The sequence below is a fragment of the Lissotriton helveticus genome, chromosome 1_1 (genome assembly GCF_964261635.1).
Source record: "Lissotriton helveticus chromosome 1_1, aLisHel1.1, whole genome shotgun sequence".
NCBI classification, from domain to species: domain Eukaryota; kingdom Metazoa; phylum Chordata; class Amphibia; order Caudata; family Salamandridae; genus Lissotriton; species Lissotriton helveticus.
Genome location: NC_136057.1, coordinates 1805896782 through 1805905305, shown reverse-complemented (window position 1 = coordinate 1805905305; position 8524 = coordinate 1805896782). Strand labels below are relative to the sequence as shown.

Genomic DNA, 8524 nt, shown 5'->3' with positions numbered 1-8524 from the left:
GCTTTGTCACAAGATTTGATAGTGATATCTTTATTTTCTTGTAGCTGTTTGAGAGCCAGTCTCTCTGACGTGCTTAGATTTTGTGGTGGTTTAGGAATGAATTTCAGTATTCTTTCCAACTCTTTTAGAACATTTTTTTCAAAAATGCCAACTTCTGGGCCTAGCATTTCGAGTGTTGGGGTGAAAGTAGATGGAAGTTTGCACCCTGATAGGTTGGCCTCTTCCTCTCTCTGATCTGTCTCCTCAAAGTATTTTTTGAGCCGCACCTTACGAAAGAAGGAAAACATGTCTCGTGTGATCTTATATCTGTTGGCTAGTGAGCTAGGGACAAAGGAAAGACCTTTGCTCAAAACTCGTATCTCATCAGTCGATAGCGTATGTTTAGATAGGTTAAATATTGGGATAGTAGGTATGTTGTCTGGCTTTATTGTTTCCAGTATTGCTGTCTCCTGGTTTGGACATAGTGTTGAGGATGTGGAGGGTTCGGCTGTTGGTAGTGATTCATATTTGGTCCTGGGTAATGGGGTCTGTTCGCTCCCCTGCCTCTCCCTAAAAAAGGCTGTCTAGGGCCTCTATTCAATCTCCTTGGTTGTTGTCCTCTCTGGTTGCTCTCATGGTAACCGTAATCTAGAGCTTCACCCAAAAGTCCATCAGGATCTGAGTCTGAAGAGTTTGTTTCTGAAATATTTTGGATCCTTACTCTCTTATTATATCTCTGGTTTTGGGGCCCTGGATTGTATGTGTTAGCTCCTGTCGGGGTCTGATCATTATGGCCTGTCTGATAGAAATCTGGTCACAGGTAAGGATAATTTTTTTCATGTGAAAACCATCTTACACCTTTTTTTAGTTTGTCCATTTTTTTCTTTATAAGGTAGGTGTCAAACTCTTCTATTTCTTCATTAATCTCTTGTAGTGTCTTTTTGGCTTCTTCTACTGCTGGGTTTGCCTTCAGCTTCTCTTCTAACTCTGCAATTTCTTTATGGAGTATAGCTAGCATCTCCCGAACGGTGTCAATAATTAACAGCATCCAATCTCTCGAGCATCGATTGGCAATAAGTGACCAACGCTCGAGAAATTTTCTCACTTCTATAAATAGAGCCGGCATGTTTCTTACTATGAGGCCTATGGGGATTACTCCTGCTTTAAGGTACTCGCACATAAAGAAAGCATGAGATTCCATGCGTTTGGCTTTCTTTTTTAGATTGAGTAATTTTAGCCATTCGCTGTTTGAGTTAGGCAAGGAATTGGTGCTGGTTGTACTGCTACCAGTAATTTGACCTAACATGTTGGCGTAATCTTCATCGGAAAACCCGAAAGTTTTTAAATTGTCCATATTAAGTGATGGGTGGTAGACGAAAGCCAAGTATGGGGGCCAGAAACAAATTGTATTCTAAGATAAATATAGTGAGAAAAGAAACAAAGTGCAAGATAATAAGTAAAGGAGGGAATAGAGAGGTACTATCTGCTGTTATTAGGCCAACTATCTTGTATGACTTATCTGCAATATGTGACTATAGTTAGAACTAGATCCAGTGAGACAGAACCCTACAGTAAAGACTGTTGAGAGATAAGCATAGGTAACAAGGGTACTCCCTACGGTGATTTCAGGTCTAGAGGAGGGAGTGACTATCGAACAACAATGAAAGGGGGGGACCTCTATTCTGACCTATCTATCTTTGCATAGTGGCATTTAAGTCTGTTCACAATTTTCATAAAGTGTGCAGCAGGGTACATAGAATCATTTACTTAGACATAGTATTAGTTATTTTCATTTATTTAACTTTATAACAAATTATTTTTTCATTTTTTAGTAATTATATTGTCAACATTATGATACAATCACATGATCACTTTAGTACATCTAATTAAAATACAGAGCTTAGACATTGCTAACCAGGAACCCCTAGACAATCTGTATGCAATTACTGTCACTCATACCATCATTCACACAAATTCAGACTTTCATAACTAATGTGCTAACAATACAAAAAACAGTGAGACAATACACAGTGAAACAATAGTGTACTATATTGGACTCCTCAGAATATAGCTTAACCCGTGGTTTGAGTCTTCCTTTTTTTTAATATATTTTTTTCCAGGGATTAATAGTCTTGTGTAATCGTTTATTTTCTTTCTTCGAGGTTTTATTCTGTTTTGTATGATGGTCTATGATGCGTACGGCCTACGTACGTTTCGGTGGTATCATTTCTTTGATTCACCTTCCTCAGGGCCAACGTGAGACCGGACAACAAACATATACATGCATTCTATTAAAACAAGGGGGTTCTGATAATCTGAAATCAGAACATATATACCAATATTAGTTACTGGGCATCCAGATAAACAGTTAATTTCTTTAATTATTTAGCGATCATTCTGTGCTATAGGCTATTGTGTGATATAGTCAAACAAATAGTTGGATACCATAGTGTACTAAGCTATTAGTACCTTAATTCCCAAAGTTTGGAATAAGCATACGGTGCAGAGATTATAGGGAACGTTTTGGAAATGTTAAAAAGTAAAAAAGAAGGGATAAAGAGTAATGAATCTCTGTGCCATCATACAGAACACACGTTACATGCAAGGTGCTCTTGTGTCTTGACATACAGAGGATTAATACAAATGTGGTCTACCTTGAACATTTCTGTTCCTTTCAGAGATATTTTGAAGGGATGTGTCGCATGTGTGCCGACTCTCTGTGCAGATCTTGATTCTATAGCAAGAATGCAAAACAGGCCTAGTAAAAGACTCTTCTAATTGTCAGGCAGAGAATATGTGATGTTGAGAGCACCTGTGTTTTACCTTAATTATTGTGGTCCACGGAATGCATCTATGTTTCGTATTTTCGTAGGTTGAGATATTCAGCAGGCATCAAGAATGACTGGTGCTATTCTGATGACCTGAGAGAAAGTGGGGCATATTATATATTACTTGGTAATTACTCTCCACTGTTATACAAGTAGTGGGGATATGCCTCTATTATGATCATGCTGTATCCTACTGAGTATGGCTTGCTAGGATAGCAAGTCCACTAGGTTTTACAAGGCATGCGCTAATATGATGATTCCTAGCTGCGTGGGTAGGGCGAGTAGGACGATGTGTGTCCAGTTACAGATTATGACTAGCACTTTTAGGCAACTACAGGCGCACATTACATTTCCACTACGATCTAATTCAGACAGTGTTATATATTGGTTGTTTTGCTAATCAGGTTGCTCTTCGTTTTAATGTGCTATAACTGCTCTGTTTTAGATGCATGATCTCTTCTTGCATGATCAATATTAAAAGATTAAAATGTATGCTGTATGACAACTGAGCAGCACGTATTATGGGGGCCCATGCACGTAACGGGGGGTGCCTGTATTCACTCAGCTAAATAAAGTTTGCAACACGAGCTACTGATGTTTTTGGTCATGTTATAAAGACGTGAACATCTTTCCAACATATTCTTTTAAATGCTGTATGTTACAGGTTAATTGCTACCAAAGCTGTGTCCCTTTAAACCTACTATGCAACTAACTAATTCACTTGTTACAGCGCTATAAGTAAGAAGTTTTTTGTGGTTCTGGCTGAGTCATCTACTGACCTACCAGTCTAAGATCTGGTATTTAAGGGCTGTTCAGGGTGAATAAACGCTAGTAGTGGTCTGGATATAGCGAGCGCCTAGGATTGCAAGAAAAGGGAAAGTCTGTTCTCTTTGTTAGAAAAGTTAAGCACGCGAGCCGCTAATCTAAAGAACGGGATGTATTGCTTACCTTTTGACTGCAAGGTTAGTCGTCTCAGGGGGGGTGCCTCCGGCCACTGTCTCTGCCACAGACAGATGGCAATTGGTCGTTTTCTGCTTTTATAGCTGAAACTACTTAAATGGTCACAGCTGGGTCGGGACTCGAAGCTCGTGTAGCTGGGTCCTAAGTGTGAAAATGGACATAGGACAACACGTAGGTATGCTCTCGTAATGGTGAGAGACATAGAGAGAGGACTCGTTGATATTTTCAATGTAGTTATTACAACATGGCGCTCTCTGTAAGAACGAGTCACACCAATGAAACTCTTACTCGAATCATAAATGTTTCTAGGGGTTAAATGTAAAAAACTTTATAATTATTAAGAAAGATGTTTTATATTTCTTGACAAACTGGTATTGTAAAATCCATCTAATAAGGAAAAGAAAAAAGGAAGGAAGGAAGCCAGGTTAACTGCCACCATCCGGTGGGGTATATGGGATAAGCAAGCCTCCAACACCTGACATGTGGAATAGGATAAAGATAGGCATACTAGTAATTCTAATCAGGCGGGTGTGGATATATCTGCTTGTGCCTGTTGGTACCAAGTGTGATGACAACGTAGTCTCTACAGGTAGAGAATAATGTTTAAACTAACTTGGGGGTTCAGTGATGAGCTGTAAAAGTTAGTCAGTGATTATCCAACAAATTTCTTCGTTGTGGCAATGGCGTACTGTATCTAAATGATATATCCAGAAGGTTTCTCGTGTTTTTCTTAGTTTGGTCATGTCTTTACCTGGATTGGGCTGTACTCGTTCTAGAATAAGCCAGCGCATGTCTTTCTCTGTGTGGCCATATTGGATATAATGTGCTACCATGGGAGCATTTGTTCTTCTGGTTCTGACAGCAGACTTGTGTTCAGAGAATCTCACTCGAAATTCTCTAGCAGTCTCTCCTATGTAGCCTAAGCTACAAGGACATAAAATAAGGTAAATTACATTGGATGTTTTACAATTTGTCATCTCTTTTAGCTGGCCAGTTTTATTTCTATATGTCCAATTGTTGCCAGGAATGACCTGATCACAGGCATGACAGGTACCACATTTGTGGTTCCCTTTTGGTAATGGCTTGCCATCAATAGTCCGTTGGTGTGTTCTATCTTCTTGTTTTTCCCTGCTGTGGACTAATTTATCTTTAAGATTAGGATTCCTCCTGAACGCAATCAGAGGCCTACTGAGTTCTTTCGTGTGGTCATGGGTGTTTAGGATTTTCCAGTTTTTGTTTATAACCTGTCTGATTTTGTTGTTTAAAGTTGTATGGTTAATGACACAAACCAGTTTCTGATTGTGGGTGTTGGCAGCTTTGTTTAGAAGGGCATCCCTGTTATAATATTTGGCTCTCTTTAATGATTGGCGAACCAATCTTTTGGGGTACCCTCGTGCCAGTAGGCGATCTTGTAGTTTATTGGCATGTATCATGAAGTCTTTAGTGTTCGTACAATTTCTCTTTATCCTGAGAAATTCCCCAAAGGGGACCGAATCTTTCTGGCACGGAGGATGGTAGGTTCCGTGTTCTAGGATGGTGTTTTTCGCTGTCGGCTTTCTGTATAGACTAACTGTGATTTCACCTTCTGAATTTTGGACCCATGTGTCTAGGAATTCAACCTGTTTGGGTGAGTAGTTGTAGGTGAATTTTAGGTGTGGTTCTGCTAAGTTAAGCCACTCTATAAACTCTTTTAACATTTCTTCAGCTCCTGTCCATATGAAGAATATGTCGTCTATAAATCTATGCCACCTGGTGACATTTTCAAAATATGGGGCTAGCTCATTGAATATGTTTTTTAATTCAAATTCTCCCATATAGACATTCGCAATGCTAGGGGCACAAGATGCCCCCATACTTACTCCCTTAATTTGCTGGTAGAGGTTCTCTCCAAATTCAAAGAAATTGTTATGGAGAACAATCTCCAAGCATTCTAGTATGAAGTCATCTGGTCTTTGTCCCGGTGTCCTTGCAAGTAGCGCTGCCACCGCTTCCATTGCTCGGTCCTGGGGGATGTTGGTATAAAGGGATTCTATGTCACATGTGACAAAAAAGTTTGTGTTCTCATTGAAGGCTACATGCTCTAAGATGGTAATCATATGGCCTGTATCTTTAATGTAGGAGTCATACGTGGTAGTAAGAGGACATAGAAACGTGTCTAAGTACTTAGAAAGAGGTTCTGTGTTTGAGTTTATAGAGGCCACTATTGGTCTGAGGGGTGGGTCTAAAATGTCTTTATGTGTCTTCGGGACACCATAGATTGCTGGGGTCACTGCGTTGGCTTTTATCAGAAAGTCCATTTCTTTTTGACAGATGAAGCCTTCCTCAAATGCTTTGTTGACTGTTTCTTCTATTTGTGTGGTGAGTTTGGAAAGGGCTTGCCTGTTGTTTTTTTTGTAATGTTCCTCTACATTAAGCATTTCGTGGATCTTATTGGAGTAATTCGTAGTATCCATGACAACTATCCCCCCTGCTTTGTCACAAGGTTTGATAGTGATATCTTTATTTTCTTGTAGCTGTTTGAGAGCCAGTCTCTCTGACGTGCTTAGATTTTGTGGTGGTTTAGGAATGAATTTCAGTATTCTTTCCAACTCTTTTAGAACATTTTTTTTTAAAATGCCAATTTCTGGGCCTAGCATTTCGAGTGTTGGGGTGAAAGTAGATGGAAGTTTGCACCCTGATAGGTTGGCCTCTTCCTCTCTCTGATCTGTCTCCTCAAAGTATTTTTTGAGCCGCACCTTACGAAAGAAGGAAAACATGTCTCGTGTGATCTTATATCTGTTGGCTAGTGAGCTAGGGACAAAGGAAAGACCTTTGCTCAAAACTCGTATCTCATCAGTCGATAGCGTATGTTTAGATGGGTTAAATATTGGGATAGTAGGTATGTTTTCTGGCTTTATTGTTTCCAGTATTGCTGTCTCCTGGTTTGGACATAGGGTTGAGGATGTGGAGGGTTCAGCTGTTGGTAGTGATTAATATTTGGTCCTTGGTAATGGGGTCTGTTCGCTCCCCTGCCTCTCCCTAAAAAAGGCTGTCTAGGGCCTCTTTTGAATCTCCTTGGTTGTTGTCCTCTCTGGTTGCTCTCATGGTGACCGTAATCTAGATCTTCACCCAAAAGTCCATCAGGATCTGAGTCTGAAGAGTTTGTTTCTGAAAAATGTTGGATCCTTACTCTCTTATTATATCTCTGGTTTGGGGGCCCTGGATTGTATGTGTTAGCTCCTATCGGGGTCGGATCATTATGGCCTGTCTGATAGAAATCTGGTCTCAGGTAAGGATCATTTTTTTCATGTGAAAACCATCTTACATCTTTTTTTAGTTTGTCCATTTTTTTCTTTATAAGGTAGGTGTCCAACTCTTCTATTTCTTCATTAATCTCTTGTAGTGTCTTTTTGGCTTCTTCTACTGCTGGGTTTGCCTTCAGCTTCTCTTCTAACTCTGCAATTTCTTTATGGAGTATAGCTGGCATCTCCCGAACGGTGTCAATAATTAACAGCATCCAATCTCTCGAGCATCGATTGGCAATAAGTGACCAACGCTCGAGAAATTTTCTCACTTCTATAAATAGAGCCGGCATGTTTCTTACTATGAGGCCTATGGGGATTACTCCTGCTTTAAGGTACTCGCACATAAAGAAAGCATGAGATTCCATGCGTTTGGCTTTCTTTTTTAGATTGAGTAATTTTAGCCATTCGCTGTTTGAGTTAGGCAAGGAATTGGTGCTGGTTGTACTGCTACCAGTAATTTGACCTAACATGTTGGCGTAATCTTCATCGGAGAACCCGAAAGTTTTTAAATTGTCCATATTAAGTGATGGGTGGTAGACGAAAGCCAATTATGGGGGCCAGAAACAAATTGTATTCTAAGATAAATATAGTGAGAAAAGAAACAAAGTGCAAGATAATAAGTAAAGGAGGGAATAGAGAGGTACTATCTGCTGTTATTAGGCCAACTATCTTGTATGACTTATCTGCAAAATGTGACTATAGTTAGAACTAGATCCAGTGAGACAGAACCCTACAGTAAAGACTGTTGAGAGAAAAGCATAGGTAACAAGGGTACTCCCTACGGTGATTTCAGGTCTAGAGGAGGGAGTGACTATCGAACAACAATGAAAGGGGGGGACCTCTATTCTGACCTATCTATCTTTGCATAGTGGCATTTAAGTCTGTTCACAATTTTCATAAAGGATGCAGCAGGGTACATAGAATCATTTACTTAGACATAGTATTAGTTATTTTCATTTATTTAACTTAATAACAAATTATTTTTTCATTTTTTAGTAATTATATTGTCAACATTATGATACAATCACATGATCACTTTAGTACATCTAATTAAAATACAGAGCTTAGACATTGCTAACCAGGAACCCCTAGACAATCTGTATGCAATTACTGTCACTCATACCATCATTCACACAAATTCAGACTTTCATAACTAATGTGCTAACAATACAAAAAACAGTGAGACAATACACAGTGAAACAATAGTGTACTGTATTGGACTCCTCAGAATATAGCTTAACCCGTTGTTTGAGTCTTCCTTTTTTTTAATATATTTTTTTCCAGGGATTAATAGTCTTGTGTAATTGTTTATTTTCTTTCTTCGAGGTTTTATTCTGTTTTGTATGAGGGTCTATGGTGCGTATGGCCTACGTACGTTTCGGTGGTATCATTTCTTTGATTCACCTTCCTCAGGACCAACGTGAGACTGGACAACAAACATATACATGCATTCTATAAAAACAAGGGGGTTCT

At 39.3% G+C, this 8524-nt stretch overlaps 1 long non-coding RNA gene across 1 annotated transcript; it reads right to left on the bottom strand.

The window, feature by feature from the left end:
• Positions 1-1828: 1828 nt before the first annotated feature.
• LOC144774813 (uncharacterized) lies at positions 1829-3897 on the bottom strand. Its single transcript, XR_013600530.1, has 4 exons — positions 3756-3897; positions 2803-2900; positions 2634-2713; positions 1829-2294 (listed from the first exon to the last, which is right to left on the bottom strand). It is a non-coding gene; the product is annotated as an uncharacterized LOC144774813 (long non-coding RNA).
• Between the last annotated feature and the right edge of the window lie 4627 nt (positions 3898-8524).